The sequence below is a fragment of the Acinonyx jubatus genome, chromosome C1 (genome assembly GCF_027475565.1).
Source record: "Acinonyx jubatus isolate Ajub_Pintada_27869175 chromosome C1, VMU_Ajub_asm_v1.0, whole genome shotgun sequence".
Taxonomy (NCBI): domain Eukaryota; kingdom Metazoa; phylum Chordata; class Mammalia; order Carnivora; family Felidae; genus Acinonyx; species Acinonyx jubatus.
Window position 1 is genome coordinate 143,515,419 of NC_069381.1, and position 16,746 is coordinate 143,532,164.

General features: G+C 34.9%; 1 long non-coding RNA gene across 1 annotated transcript; it reads right to left on the reverse strand.

The window, feature by feature from the left end:
* Positions 1-6,166: 6,166 nt before the first annotated feature.
* Positions 6,167-10,932, reverse strand: LOC128312122 (uncharacterized). Its single transcript, XR_008290993.1, has 3 exons — positions 10,830-10,932; positions 8,696-8,824; positions 6,167-6,719 (listed from the first exon to the last, which is right to left on the reverse strand). It is a non-coding gene; the product is annotated as an uncharacterized LOC128312122 (long non-coding RNA).
* Between the last annotated feature and the right edge of the window lie 5,814 nt (positions 10,933-16,746).

The window sequence follows — 16,746 nt, forward strand, 5'->3', positions numbered from 1 at the left end:
TTTCCATACAGGTACAGTGAGCAATTAAAGTCAAGGAGAGGAGACAGAACAAGCAAAGAAGACAGATGTGGAGTTGTCTCAGAAGGAAGAGAAAACCACAGAGGTGATTATGTAATGAAGTCCAAATAAACAAATGCATTTCAAGGAGAGAAGAGGGATCAAAAGTGTGCAATACTGCTATTAAGCCCAAGAATGTGCTATTATGATCTACAACCCTAGAGGCACCATTCACATACACTTGAAATCTTGGTGTCACCTGAACAGCCAATAGTAGCTGCTGGCATTTTACTGGGTGCTATCAGAATGAGGGCTGAGAATTCACAATTGGATTTAGCAATATGGAAGTCACTGGTGACCCTGATAGACTCAGCTTCACTGTAGTTGGAGATAAAATCTCTATTGAAACATGTTCAACAGAAAACAAGAGATGCTAGATGGGAGAGAGAAAGTACAAGTCTTCCAAGGAATTTTGGCGTAAATGAGAGCAAAAATTGGATGATACTGGAAGGGGAAATGAGGGCAAGGGAATTAATTTTTAAGATAGTAGAATTTTGTTTTTCTTTGTTTTGCTTTCTGTTGACTTGAATTTACCAAAAGAAAGGGAGAAATTGCTGATGTGGTAGAAAAAGAGAGGAGGGAGAATCGCAAGGGAAATGTCCTTGAGCAGGAAAGAGGAAAAGTGTGTGACACACAATTGGAAGCTATAGCTTAGGCTAGGAGCATGGACAATTCATCTCCAATAAGAGAAGCACAGTTAAGGTTTGTGACACGGAAGTATGTAAGCAACAAGATGCAGTAGTAAAATCTTTAGAATATTCTCTTCAAATGTCTTCATTTTTCTCAAAAACAAAATCAAAAACAAAACAAAAACAGAAAAAGTGGGGATTTTCCACAGCAGAGAGTGAACATTAGAAGCAGGCGTGGGAGATTTTTGGTGAGTAGAGAATCGGTAACAGTCACCTAGAAGGATAGGCGAGTAAGTAGATTATGGAAATGTAGGATGCTTGGACAGCTCTAAAGGTCAACTGGAACTTAAGGGTCATAAAATTAAAATGAAAATAGGGTGATGATGTGACTTTGATGAGATTCTTAACTTGAAATCCATCCCCAAGGACCCAATAACTGGAAAATACTGAAGTATAATTGGTTTTCTTTGTAATCCTGTGTGTTATGGTCTTATGTTTTTGTGTAAGTGATGGGATGCATTTAACTTTTTTTTTTTTTTTTCCCTGAGAAAGGGTACAAAGAATTCACCGGACTGACAAAGCAGCACATGCCACAAAATAAGGTAAGAATCTTTGTACTCAAAGGAGTAGCCATAAAAGTAAAAGCCAGGGTCAGTTGGAGGACAAGAAGACTCTCCTGCTTGACCTTTGCTGATAGAGGCACAGCATTCTGCAGAGACAGCTCTACTCTGTACAGGGATCAATCAACATTTGTTGAATAAATGAATATGCTCACTCCAAACTCTGGGCCACCCATTTTCAAAGATACTCTTTCAATTTCTCCTGTAAATATTAGCCTATGTAGAAATTTGAAAAATCTTTTTTGAGTACATTTTTTATTTTATTTTCCCGTCTGTTCATATTTTATGCCATCTATTTTATCATAAAATATATTGCTGTAAAGTTGGGTATAGTATTCTCATAAAAAAATTAAACTCTAGCACATATCTGTAATCTTACCCATTTTTTATCCCTCACGCTGACTTTCTCATAGTCCTTATTTTTCTACTTCATCGGCTTGCTGTGTGAGTTGCTGTGTGTTTGGATGGTCTTTTTTAGGATTGGATGATATGCAGCCCAGTTGAGTTTCCCTCTTATCAGGTCCTGGGTTAGAATCGGTGCAACTTTTCCAACTTGATATTCCCCAGCTTGACCTCAGGCAACTCACTTAAGCTTCTTGTGGTTCAACTTCTTGTGTACAAAATAGCAATAATTGCCTACCTCAAAGAGTTGTTTTGAAGTCTCAAATTTATTCATAAATGGTTTGCGAGGGTGGCTGGCATGTAGTAAGCCCTCAAGAAAAATTATGTTTATGATCATTATTTTTTCTCTTTTCTTACACAGAACACATTAAATATTTTCCACTCTTCTTGTTTTCTAATAAATAATTTATGGTGATAAGTTGTATTTTCTGGGTTTTTCTTCCACTTTAACTCCCAGGTGTTGATATACACAAGTACTCTTTTTGTCATTCATTTCAAAATTGCCTACTCAATAGTGTTTTCATCTTTATATACAAGAGCTATGTAGCATGTTGTTTTAATATGTTCCCTTAGATTATTGGTGACATGGGGCATTTTTTTTTGTGGTTTATTTCTAAATTTACGATCTAATGATCAAATATACAGCTTGTCTTATTTTTGAGTATTAGAATTTTTTAGAGATCTTCTTGCAAATTGCCCATTGTTTTTATTCAGCAATATTTGTGAAAGGTCCTTTGAAATTTGAATGTAATATACTTCACTGTTTATTTGTGCAAACAGATAGATGAAAGATAAGATAGATGATAGATAGATATAGCTCTAGAAAACAACATTATTTAAATCCACTTCATTGTTATTTACTTTATATTGTTGACTCATTTTGTCTATTTCTGAAAAAGATACAATTTACTCATTGTAGGTTGTCCATTTCTTCTTCTTTTTTTTTTTTTTTTGCAGCACATTTTGCTTTATATTTTGAATCTGTTATATTATTAGGTGAATAAAGACATGTAACCATACATATTCTTGGTATGGGGTGCTAATATACCTCTGTCTCATTTAATGCTTTTTGGTTAGACTTTTTCACCAGAAATTATACTGTATAAGTAATGGTCTATAAATATTTTTAACATTTTTATTTTCATTTTCCCTGTAATTTTGTTTAATGTGGGACTCTTATAGCATAGAGTGTATATATATGTATATATATATATATATATATATATGTATATATATATATATATACACACACACGCACAGACACATATTTATATGTATATGTATGTATATATGTATATGTGTGTATATCTATATATGTATATATGTATGTATATATATGTGTGTGTGTATATATATATATTTATGTATAAATATATTTTTATATATATTTCAGATGTATCAAGGGTCCCTATGTGTAACTGTTGCCTACTCCATTAATATTTATCATGAGGTACAGATCTGTCTGGGATTATTCCTGCAGTATTTTTTTAGATGTTTTACTTAGCCTCCTTTCTTATTCTTATAATTCCTGCCCATTCCTGCCATTGGTTGGATTGTTCAAGCTTTTTTCTCCATTTTTCTTTTATTTATCTAAGGTTCTGGAAGTTATATATCCATTTCTATTCTCCTGTTAAATTTTTAAACAGTGTATTTAAACTTTAAAAAATGATTTCCAAGAGTTAATCCGTATCATATTGTTCTCTTCAATGAGATAAATATAAATAAATAAATAATCATGCTTTTACATATTCCCTCTCCCCAGCTCTCATATGTTTGGACTCACAAGGATAAGATTTTTTTTTTTTAATTTCAGACCCAATTCTTTTGACTTTTGTCATCTTTGAACTTTACTTGGATAGAGCATTTAGTACTTTTTGTACATTTGTACTTTAAGTCTTCATGAGATAGAATTTATAATCAAATATAGGCCTCCTCCATACTATCAGCATTTTATTATCATAACATAAAATAAAGCTATAGCAACACTTAATGTACATTTGTGGCAGAAATATTTGCAGAGATCAATGGAAGAGAAGAGAGAGTTCAGAAAGAGGTAAATGCCTATGTGAGCTTTAAGAATTTTAATCATTTAAGGAAAATGAATTATTTCATAAATGACCACAAAATTGGCTACCCATCTGGAAAATATAAAGTTAAGTTCCATATGCACATACAACATACCAGAAGGCATATTTCAGATAGGTAGAAAGACAAATGCTTAAATTTTTAAATATGACACATATGAAAAAAAATTGAGAATATTTTAATAGTCTCAAAATGGAAATTGCTTTCCTAATCAATTACAAACGCCAAAATCCATGAAGGAAATATTTAACGTATTTGGCCAATTTGTACATTTTTGTATTTTAAAGGACCTTATTGCCAAAGATGAAAAACAAGTCACAAACTAGAAAAAAATTTCAACACATACAAGAGTCAAAATATTTATAATCGGAATATATAAAAAATAAAAAACTAAAACAGTGCAATAGAAAAATGAGAAAAGAATAAAAAAAGCAACTCAGGGAAGAAATATAATTAGTCGATAAATACATGGACATATTTCAACCTCACTAAGAATCAGGCTAAGACAACTTAAAAATGAGATTTTATGTTTCATCAAAAACCGATAAAGATATTTTATAAGCTATAAATATCCAGCTTTGGTACAGATGAGAAAAATGTGCAAGTTCCTATATCCTTAGTAAAACCTTTCAGGAGAGAATTTAAAATATTTTTTCTACTTCTAGGATTCTACTTTAGAGAAACACAAGCATGTATAAGTAAAGAAGACTATATAATGATATTTATGATAGTATTGATTGTTTATTTAAAAAAATTGTTAAGCCATCTCAATGTTCTTCACTATAGAATGATTAAATAAATTATGATTCATTCATACAATACAATACCTTAAAGCTATTTTTGAAATATAAGTCAGAACTAAATAAACTGATCTGTAAATATTTCTAAAGCATATTAATAGCACCAAGCAATTTGCATATATATAAAGTATTGCATATTATATATTTATATTCATTTTGTGTAGAAGAAAGTACACAACAGAGAGAGAGAGAAAGGGAGGCAGAGAGAAGAGAAGGAAGGAAGGAAGGAAGGAAGGAAGGAAAAAAAGAAAGTGGAAAAGGAGAGAGAAAAGGAGAGGATGAAATGCATTTATATAAGAAATATTGAGCATGTACTGTGTATAGCACTCTTTGTTCCATGATAAAGACAGACAGGGTCCTTGCTCTCTAAGCAGTCTTTTTCCAGAAGCTGACAAGGAAATAGAAACAAGTGTGTGAACAGATAAATAACTGTACAAAGAAGTTATTCAGATAGTAATTATTCACTCATGAAGAAGTATGTGAAGACAAAGACAAATACCATGTGATCGCACTCATACGTGGAATTTAAGAAACAAAACAAATGAACAAATAAAGAGGAAAGGAGACAAACAAACAAACAAACAAACCCAGACTTAAATACAGAGAACAGATTGGTAGTTGCTGGGGGGATGGGGTGGGAGCGGTGACATAGATAAAAGGGACAAAGAGAGCACTTACCCTGATGAGCACTGAGTAATGTATAGGAGTGTTGAATCACTATATTGTACACCTGAAACTGATATGACACTGTCTGTTAACTATACTGGAATAAAAAAATTTTTTTTAAAGAAGGGTTGTAAATAAAAGAAAACAGACAAGCTGTGGCAAATCACGGATTCCATGGTCAGTGATGGCCACATCAAGGAAGACCCATTTGAGAGAATACCTGAAGAAGGAGAAGAAGCAAACCAGAGAAGGGAAAAGGGACTTTCAAGCCCAGGGAATGCAAAGGCCCTGAAGCGGAAGACAGTTTAGAATGCTAGACTAAGGAAGACAAATAACCACGAATGGCTTGTGACCATGATCGGTACAGACAGACAAGTGAGACCTGACACAGAGGAGACGGACTAGGGCCAGACCACATGGGCCCCATGGACCACAGTAAGGACTTCAGTATGCAAGTTTAAAAAACATTGACGTCAGCAAATGCGTATAAAATGCACAAATTTTTGCAAGAATGTTGAATGTTTTGGTTTTTTGAATATGCAAGAAACTAATTTCAAATATTCTCCCAAATTTCAATCTGACTCAGTGGAGAAGGGAAAGAAGAGATGGTGATTACATCACAGCTTCCTGTTTCCTTTATCAGCTAAAGCAGGGTCATATTTGTCCACTCTATCACTAAAATGGAGGCTAGGGAACAATGAAATCCTATTTTAATGGAGTTTAAAGAAGTTTGTAACTGTAAACTTCACTGGATAAAAATCTTGATATTCTGTGTGTTTCCAGTTTTATTTGGCTCTTTAAAGAGAACTGGTCCTGTTTTAGATATATAAAAAGTGCATATTTATCTATACTTGGTTCTAAAAAGTTGCACTCATCCCACAGCAAACTGGAATACAAAGCGTGTGTTTGCTCATTAAACTTAAAGTTGCCGTTAAAAGTCCTCAGTGTTTCTCTAAAAATACTGAACATTCATTTACAGTTCACCAAGCCTCTGTCAGGATAAAGAAGTTGAAGAAGTCAAATTGATCTATTCCTAAGACCTTTACCACAACTGTTTTTTCCTGAACAAAAAGGAAGAAAAACATTTCTTCATTCCCATTGTCCACTCTTGGGCAGTGCTTAGCCAAAAGTGCCTGACAGCCCTGTCTTCTTCCTCAGTCGTTGACAAATGGTTTGAAAAAGTATAATTGTAATCTGTGAAGTCATGACAACAGACCGATAATGCCCTTCCATACAACACCTCTTGAAATTTCTAATCAAAACTTTATATCTGGAGCTGCTTGGGTCTGACAGAGAACCCCACCACAAAATGCCAATGTTTATTCATTCAGCACCCTCCTGCCTTTCAAGGAAGATTCTGGCTTTGTCTCCATGCAGGGAAGAGTGTGCTCTTACATTTTCAGACAGCATTTGACGAAGTTCCACATCAGAGATCAAGGTCTTGGTAGAAAGATTGAGGTCTACTAAAGGAGGAAAACAGAATGGACATGAATGTACATAAAATGGATTGAATGTTGGCTAAAGGGCAGATGAGGGTATGGTCATAAATAAAAACTTTTCATGGTGGCAAAAGGTAACTGGAGAGAGATTATTGTATCAGTGTGAGGATTCCACTTATTTAGTAACCATTAAGGTGAATTTGGCAATCAAATTGAAAGGAAAATAACTGGTTCTCTAAACATCATTATATTGGAAAAATGGAGAATAACATTGAAATTCTATTTCTTGGAGGAGAAAACGACACTAAATTTGTGCTTTATAATGTATATTTTATAAATTGATACAAATTAATAGGGCTTCAGCTGAAATAACAACCTATGTCTTTTGTATATTCTACCTCCCTATTATTATAAAGAGGGGCCAGTAGGCAAACTGAAAGAGAAGGAAAAGTACAAAGTGAGGAGTCCATGAAATAGAAATGAAAAGAAGGATCCTTTTTCAAGACAACCAGGAAATTACGGACTCAGCACTGAGCTGTCATTGCTTGTGGGCCCCTTTCCCCTCTGACACATCAACCGCATTTTGATTATCAGATAAAATGCAGGAGTCTCAGTTAATTTTGAATTTCAGATAAACAAATAATAAATAGTATAGGTATGCCCCATGCAATATTTATGGTATATAGTTATACTAAAATTTATTTATTGTTTATCTGGAATTCAACCTTGAGTGGATACCCTGCATTGTTTTATTATTGCTGTTTTCTAAAGCTTACAACCCCAACCCTGAGACGAACTGCCAACCAACAGTTCTGGGCTTTTCGGAAGTCCTCTAGGGAAAGAATGGGATACTCGGACACACTGTTTAGAAAGAAAGCCTTGCCTGTAGTGAAAGTGGAATCAAACAGAAACGTTACCATTATTAAATTAGATTTTTTGTGAATGTCCTTTGAGTTTTATTTTCTTTAAAGAATTGTACTTCCTGTTCCTTCTCCTGCCCTCTTCATTATGAATAAGATCGTTTGTATTAAGTAGCATTTGCTGCAGCTAGCTAATACACCCTTTAGTTTTGAAGGCATTTTTGTGTTTTGTTTTCTTTTAATTGAAAAAAATATTATTTTATATTACTTTAATATATCAAGGCAATTTTAGTCAATTGAACCTACATCAAGTTCTTTGAAACTTCTATCAGTGCAAAGTAATAAGAATAATTTTTAAAAAGCCACAGGATCTTGTCAAGAGAGGCATGAAATTTAGTCTCTGTATCTCCTGCTAGGTAGCACTGTGTCTTTAGATGGGTGTATGACCTCTTTTGGCTTCAGATTACTCACATATGAAAAAAAAAAAAGAATGTTGAAATAAATAAGTCGCTTATACAAAAAGTGTTTTTTTAAAGTCTTAAAACTTTAAAATTTTTAAAAATGAGAAATGTAATGTATTCGACACTTGAGCAATGTGGGAGTTGGGTCAGTGACCCCTCCGTGCAGCCAAAAGCCTACATATAACTTTTGACTCCCCCAAAACTTTAGTAATAACATTCTGTGACTAGAAGTCTTAGTGATAACATAAAAATTGACTAACACACATATTTTATGTGTTATATGGGTTATATACTGTAATTCTTACAATAAAGTAATCTAGAGAAAAATGTTAAGAAAATCATAAGGGGGTGCCTCGGTGGCTCAGTTGGTTAAGTAATTGACTCATGTTTTCGGCTCAGGTCGTAATCCCACAGGTTCATGAGATCAAGTCCTGCATTGGGGCTGTTGTTAGTGCAAAGCCTGCTTGGGATTCTCTCTCTTCCAATCTCTCTGCCCTTCCCCCCTTGCATGTGCACTCTCTCTCCCTCTTACTCTCAAACAAATAAACTTAAAAAAAGAAAATCATAAGGAAAATAATATATTTATAGTATTATATGGTATTTATCAAAGTAAATCCATGCATAGGTAGACCTGTGCGGTTGAAACCTGTGTTGTTCCAAGGTCAACTGTACTTACATTGCAGACTGAAACTTTAAAAAATGTAATTCCTCCATTACATTGGAGCCTCCATTCTTTCGTTTATACTTCAGGGTGTATGCACTTGAAATATCTGGGATAGTCCAACTTCAAAATTCAGTTCCAGGGCTTGCATTACAAACAATACAACTGGTTGGTTAGTATGAAAACTCCCCTGCTATGAAAATCTTATTAAAATGGATAAAATACAACATAAAGGCTTCTATGTGCATAACTGAGCTCAAGGGACAGTGAGAATTATCTCCAGGGGTAGAAATTGGAGGAAAATTGAAAATAAGAAATGGAAGTGAACACAGGGCTTAGCTATCCTGGTTGTCAGTATGGACAGAGAGGCAATCTGTGGTTATTGCTCACCTTAGTGACCGAGAACTTGGGATTTAATAGACATTAAGTGACAAAATAGAAAAACCTGGATCTATGTGGGCTGAAAAGTTGGCATGGGAGACACTTGCAGAAAGCCAAGATCTTCAGAAGGATATATCCTCAATGAAAGAGTAGACTTTAAAATAAGTACTTCCTGGGGCACCTGGGTGGCTCAGTTGGTTGAGTATCTGACTCATGATTTTGGCTCAGGTCATGATTGCAGGGTTTTGGGATCAAACGCCATGTGGGGCTTCACGTTGAGCATGGAGCCTGCTTGAGATTTTCTCCCTCTCTCCCCCAAACCCTCTCTCCATCTTTCACTCTCCCTCTAAAATAAAATAAAAATAGGGGCGTTTGGGTGGCTCATTCCATTGAGCCTCCACTCCTGATCTTGGCTCAGGTTATGATCTCAGGGTCGTGAGTTCAAGCCCCACGTTGGGCTCTGCCCAGCATTGGGCTCCATGATGGGTGTGAAACCTACTTAGAAAAAAAAAGTCATAATATAAAATAAAATAAAATAAAGTAATAAAATTAGAAAAATAAAATAAAATAATAAAATATTTCCTAGAAGAGAGAGATGAAAAGGAAGTTTATCATGACCATGACACTTGGTACAAAATGAATTCTCATTTAAGAATTATACATACACATATACTACACACACACACACACACACACACACACACACACACACACAATGTATATATATATTCCCCCCAGAAAGCAAAATTAGGATTTAATCAAGGAATTTCCTATATCCTCAGGGAGAGGACTTCATAATAACTGCCGGAGGGATTTCATAATTGCTGTGAAAATACTGTGTCTCGTGTATTTCTCCTTTCCAATGAGAGCAATTAACGACGGTTATTTTATTTCTGCTCTACAATTGTACGTTGGTTTGATAGGGGAGGGAGAGGGTAGATAATTTGTCTTTCTAGTTCGTAGGCCATTGGACCATGAAGAATCTCATCCAGACTTGATGAAAAGAACTGTGCATTACCCAGAGATCCCATCTGGATTTGAGATTGTGTCTCTTGAGGAGGGGGCATGAAGTCTATGTTTAAAAGGAAGAGTTTGATAGATATCATAAAAAAGTAAACTCTGGCAGGAGTATCCCACATGCCCACAAATAATTCTCATTTTTCTCCTGGTCACATTTTGATGTCATCTCCTAATCCACTTAACAGTCAGGGGTGACCTTATCACAAGTTTAGCCAATGTAATCTGGTAGAAATGAGTGTATGCCTCCAGCATCTAACACCAAGGCTTTAAGATAGTAGGTGCTCAATGAAAAACCTCACTCTTCTTTGAACACTTTCCATTACACTCTCACATTTATTTCTGATTCAGTAACTCAATGCAAATTGATTGAATACTCGCATCCTTTGGCCTCCTGGGACTCTCTCACTTAAGGCCTGACCTAAGACCTCTCTTTAATAATATCTTATGAGCCACAATATTTTATACACTTTCACTACTGTCAGAATTTTACTTCCCTTTTCCCCGTGTCCTTTAAATTTTCCAAAGTGACATCAACTAAACTGTTAAGCCATTATGAGGGCATCCTCAGTGGTTTCTTTTTGGTTGCAATGCCCAAGCCTAAGAGACACACAACAGAGGGAATCACTCAGGCTGTAAGTTAGGTTAGTGGGGATTTGCTCTTTCTGATGCGATTTTCCCATAGGGGTTGCCCTGCTACCAGAAGTCCACAATTAACTGAGAGAAAGTTTTATGAAAATGTATCACTCACTGTACTTGCAGTTTCTGGGAATTGTATTAATAGACCCTTGATAGCTTGATCAAAGCCCAACTGGAATGAGTCGTATCTAAAATGCCCGTTTAGAAAGCAAAAGGTTGCATGAATAATTGTTAGGCCAAATTTAAATTTTCTGTTATCTGAGATTTCTTCAGAGTAACAGTACTGTTTATCTTTCCTTTGTGTGATCCACAATTATCTGTGAGCAATCTAGAAAGAAGTCTAAAATGGTAAATATATGCATTCTTTGAAACTAAACAAACACTTTTCAGACATGACCAGTTGCTTAAACACACTATCGATCATTATAATGAAGACCCGAGTTTTTTACTAACATGCAAAGCATAATCGTTTGCCTTATGAATTTGGCTGTGACAGAGCCCTTCCCCCTCTCATTTTTTTAAGGTCTTTGAACATAATTCCCCTACACTTTTATGTATATAGACTAATTAAGAGAATAATATTACATTTGAATTTTCCTATTTTTATCAAAAGCGATTATCTTTAACAAATTCTTTAAATTGTTCTGCTTTTGTATCAGTGATTAATGTATTGTGCCTGGTTCTTCTTGCCCGTTAATTGTTTTATACAAGTGGATGCTAATATAAGCAATAAGGTTTTATTAATGTCCCAATCAAATATATTGAAGCATATATGTGTTAAATACACGAGTGCTAAATAGGTGATCTTTCTTAAAAGAACATTAGGTTTTAAACATTGATCCATATTTATTAATTAATGTCTCTTTCAAAACTTTCCTGCACGATGATTAAAAATTGTTTATACTTCATTATATAAAACAGTATACCTATTAACATATAGATTTATTCAGAAAGTATATGTGAAATTATAACCCTTGAAGATGCAAGCATGAATATAGACAGATTTATAATTCAATCCATATTTTAGGATATTCAAAACATATCCTCTTCAAATAAGCACTTTAAAATAAAGTCTTGCTGTGACAGCTAATAAAACTAAATTACCTGAAATTAAATAAAATATAGTCTATTGAAACAAGAAAAAAAAAGAGAAAAGATGTAGATTAATTGTGATAGTCTGATGCTATCAAAAGTGTAGTTTCCACTACCAAGAAATTCTCCAAAACTTTAATTTGAAAACAGGATTTAGCAGAGACAGAATAAAATGATGAAGTCAATGTAAATGCGATTATATAAAAAACAGTATTTACCTCTTTCTTCCCTCAACTTTTTAATATCTCTTACCTTGATCTTACTATATAATATTTTGCCTGTTTAACCTTCAAATTAAGTTGCCATCCATGAGTGAATTAAATCTAGTCTTAGACAATCTCTGAAAATCCAGTTATTTAGTTAATGTTTACTCAATTTTCTTTAAATGTGATATTTTTAATATGAAAAATAGGATATGTAGATGACAGTCTGATCAAAACAATTTGAAATAATCATAAAGCACAAATGGTTCATAGCCATAATAAGCAAAGAGTAAAAATCAATAGGAAAAAGACAAACCATCTGTGGTATTTTAAAACCCAGTTTTAAAACGCTGGGTTTAGGAGCCCTGGGTGGCTCAGTCAGTTAAGCATCTGGCTTTGGCTCAGGTCATGATTTCACATTGTGTGGGTTCAAACCCCGCAATGGGCTCTGTATTGACAGCTCGGAGCCTGGAGCCTGCTTTGTATTCTGTGTCTCCCTCTCTCTCTGCTCCACCCCTACTTGCACTCTTCTCTCTCTGTCTCTCAAAAATGAATAAACATTATTTTTTTTTAAATACTGGGTTCAAATTCTTTGTTTGAGAGTCTTCAACACTCCTCCCAGTGAGAGAGCAGGTTTACTTACCTTCCCCTTAAGTCTGGGTAGCCTCTTGACTGTTTCAACCCACAGAATATGACAGGGTAATGCTGCATAACTTCTAAGGCTACATCATAAAGGACAATACAGCTTTACCAGAACACTTACTCTTGGAGCTTAGTAACTGCCCACCTCTTCTGAGGACCCTCTGCTATTCGGAAGCCTTAATGCTTGGAGAAACAATAGGCAAATGTTCTGGTCAGCAGTGCTTATCTTTGAGTCATCCTGTCCCAGGTGCCAGAAATATGAGTGAAATGAGTTTGTGAACGGTCAGAACTCCAAAATGAGTTTCACTGTACAAAGTGAGTGTCAGCAGGATGGTGCTGCTTCGGGAGGCTATGAGTAGAATCTGTTCCTTTATCTTTTCCAATTTCTGGAGTCTGCCTGCATTCCTTGGCTTCTAACTTCTTCCTCCATTTTCAAAGTCAACAATGGCTAATGGAGTTTTTCTTTCATTACTCTGTCATTCATTCTCCTATTCCCCCTTTTCACTTACAAAAACCCTGGTGATTACTTCTGGCCCAGAAGGCTAATCCAGGATAATCTCCCTACCTCAAACTCCTTAACATAATCACATCTGCAAAATCCCCTTTGCATATAAGGTAACACATTCACAGGTTCTGGGGATTGAAAAGCTAGCAAGTTTTGAACCCATTATTCTGCCTACCACAAGGCATTACCACAAGGTGATACAGCCAGGGCCAGCTTCATAATTTGCAGAGCCCATTGTGAAATGAAATACAGGACCCCACATTTAAAAATATTCAGACTTTCGAGAGGGCCACAGCAAAGCATTAAACCAAACGTGGGGCCTTTCTAAGTGCAGAGCACTGCACACATTGCACATTCACCTATGAAACTGGTCCTGGAAACCGCCCACGGGCATCCCTACACTCTCCTTTTAGTCCCCACAGCGGAGGTCCCAGACATGGAACAAAGACATCCTGAGATGCCTTTCAAAATTGTTGACACACAGAATGCAATAACACAATAAAATGATTATTTTAAGGGCTATATTTTAGGATACAGCAATGGTAAATAGACCACCATCCAGTAGAAATAAGATTAATGATAAAAACATGCACTTTTCAAAAGCAAGACTGCAAGGAAACAAGCCAGTATGTATGGAAAAGTCCTACCAACTTTATTATTAGTCAAAGAAATACAAATTAAACAAAAATCAAACACCAGTCTGCCCCTTTCATATTGCCAAGGGATTGAAACACACCATGGTATTGAGAGACTGAAGAAATCTTGGTGTGTTTATAAGTTTGTCCAAATATTTTAGAAGAGCAAATTGTTAACATCCAATGACATTTAAAGTGAGTGTGTCCTTTGACCCAATAATTCTACTTCTGAAAGGATTCTCAAACATCTGCTCAAGGTTACTAGTACAAAGATTTTTACTGTAGCATGATTTGAAACCGAAAAAGGCAACTCAAGTGTATAATAATGAGAAAAAGATTATATAAATTCTGGTACAGCATTATTATAAAATAGGATACGGTCAATAGAGATAGAGCTATCTCAGTAAGACTTGACATGGGAGTATGTTTATGATATAGTGGTAAATTTAAACAACAAAATCTGCACAATAGTTCCCACTTTGGGTAAAAATATGTGTATTTATGTAGGTACAGAAAAAAAAAAAAACTAAAAGTTTCAGCCTCATCTCCTGCTTCTTTTCCTGATTCATCCCATGTTGTCTTTACATGTGCACCAGCCTTACCTAAGCACAAAATAGTGATTTTTTTCCTGTCTTCATTCATGCTTCTCTACTTTCTCTACCTAGAACGTTTTCCCTCACTAATGAACCTGATTTACAGATTCTCACTAGAATCACCAAAAGATTTTTGTTGCTGTTATTTGTTTGTTTTGCTTCATTGTGCTTTCATACAAATGTCCAAGCCCCTCCCAAGCACCTACTTACTCAGAATCCAGGACATGAATGAGATAAAACTATAATTTTAAAAACATATGCAGGTGATTTTAATGGAGCTAAAACCAAAGTAATTTCTCCTTGACAGGTGTCCACTTTCTGCACATATACTGAAGACTTATACCTAACTATGTTTTCCTATTCATCATACTCTTATACTCATCTGATCAATTACAAGGTTTAATTTGTATAATTATGTCCTGAAAGGTAATTACTTTCCTTACTGTACCTGAAAACTCCACCCCTTTCCTTTCTCACTGTCTTCATTCAACACTCAGACTATTGCAGTAGTCTCTAATCTGAATTGCCTTCTCTCCAGATTTCACCAACTGATCAGCAGGATCTTAAAAAAAAAAAAAAAAAAAAAAAAGAATATCTCCTGTTACCTTTCTAGTTACCACATTTTAGTAGCTTTCCATAAGGTAAATGTTCACAGTGAAGACCAATTCCTTCAGAAGCTTCATAAGACATGCCCACCCAACTCATCCAACTTCACATTCTCATCCTTTATTTACTTAATCCATTCTTCAGATTCCAACTTAAATGTTAACATCATTCCCTTAACACTGCCCCCCACCCACACATGCATACCCCTAAATTAGGCCCTCTTGTTATCTGTGATCAGGATCTTTGCTCAAACACAAAGAGCAGGGGCCATAACCTGTCCTCAGAGCAAATGGCGAGAACTCAGTATTTAATGAAGAAATAATCGAATAAGGTCAAAAAATGGACCAGAGACATTTGTTTCCAGTTTCCAGATGTTTTGTTTTGTTTTGTTTAAACACAACTTTAAAAATTACAGAAAGCCAAGGTAAATATTTTGATTTTATCTTTAAAAAAAAAAGCAAGCTTCTTTTGTTCTCTCTAGAGATACTTAGAAGCTTTAGATGTAAATGTTAATTATTTGTAAAACAGATATTTTTATATAAAAAAGCACACAGTCATACACTCACAGAGAGTGTATTAGTTATGGAGCAGGCAGGAAACAGATAGTACATCCATAAAAAATATTCACTAAAGGGATCTTTGTCAAGGTATGGGTGGGTGTGGGCCAACCTCAATGAAGGGTTACAACACTAGTCAACTTTAAGCCTACCATCATCACTCTAGCCTCCAGTCTCCCGCGGGACTTTCATTGGTCGAATCCTGTTGGAAGCCAAAGAGCAAGAGGTTGTATAGCCCAGGTTAATTTCCTCAGACACAGAAGGTGGTGAAAAGAGTGTACAATGGGTCTGTAGGGGCAAACCAAGAGGATGCAGCTCAGTGAAGGAAAGGGACATGGCCATGTGCATAACTCAGGCTTTTTATTCATTCTAGGCCTTTATCAGAAAGCACAGCAAGCATTAGAACACCTGGGCTAAAGGAGAGCAATACATTTTTTTCTCTTTCCAAAAATGCAACAAGAAAACTAGTGATGATAATAACTCTCAAGGATGGCAACCTCTCTCAAAAAGCAAACATGGAAACCGGTGAGGGTAACCACAAGTACAAATTTTCATAGGATGGTTCCAGTAGAAGCCTGTTATTTCATCTCAGTTAATAGTACCTCCTTTAGCTCTCAAGAATGTCCTAATTGAACATCAAATTATATGGTTATACTACTATCAAAATACATAAAACTGAAACCATAGAAATAAGAATAGGAATGGCCAGGGACAAAATTAAAGAAGTACTTACCATATTCATGCTTAATCTTTGACCCACCGATTATGAACTACCTGAATGCATTTTCTTACCCATAGTGCCATAAGCTAGAGATGAATCTTAAAACTTAAAATAATAACAATCATAGTCTCCAAAAGTTATTATCAAATTACAATTCTCCAAAATAATATAATTATAGAGTCAAAGAAGAAATTAAAATTGCAGTTAACACACTGATCTGGAAAATTAAAAAAATGAAAACCCACACAACCAGTTCCATGGAATTCAGTCAAAATGATGCTCAGTGGTAAACTCATGGCTATAATGTATTTACTTATAAAAATAAAAAATTATATATATGTGTGTGTGTGATATATATACAAGTATATATTTATACAGCTCTATAATGGTTTTATTTACAAAAATAAAAACAAAAAATTTATAAAAAATAAAAAATTACATACATATATTATATAGACACATATAATAGAAGGTA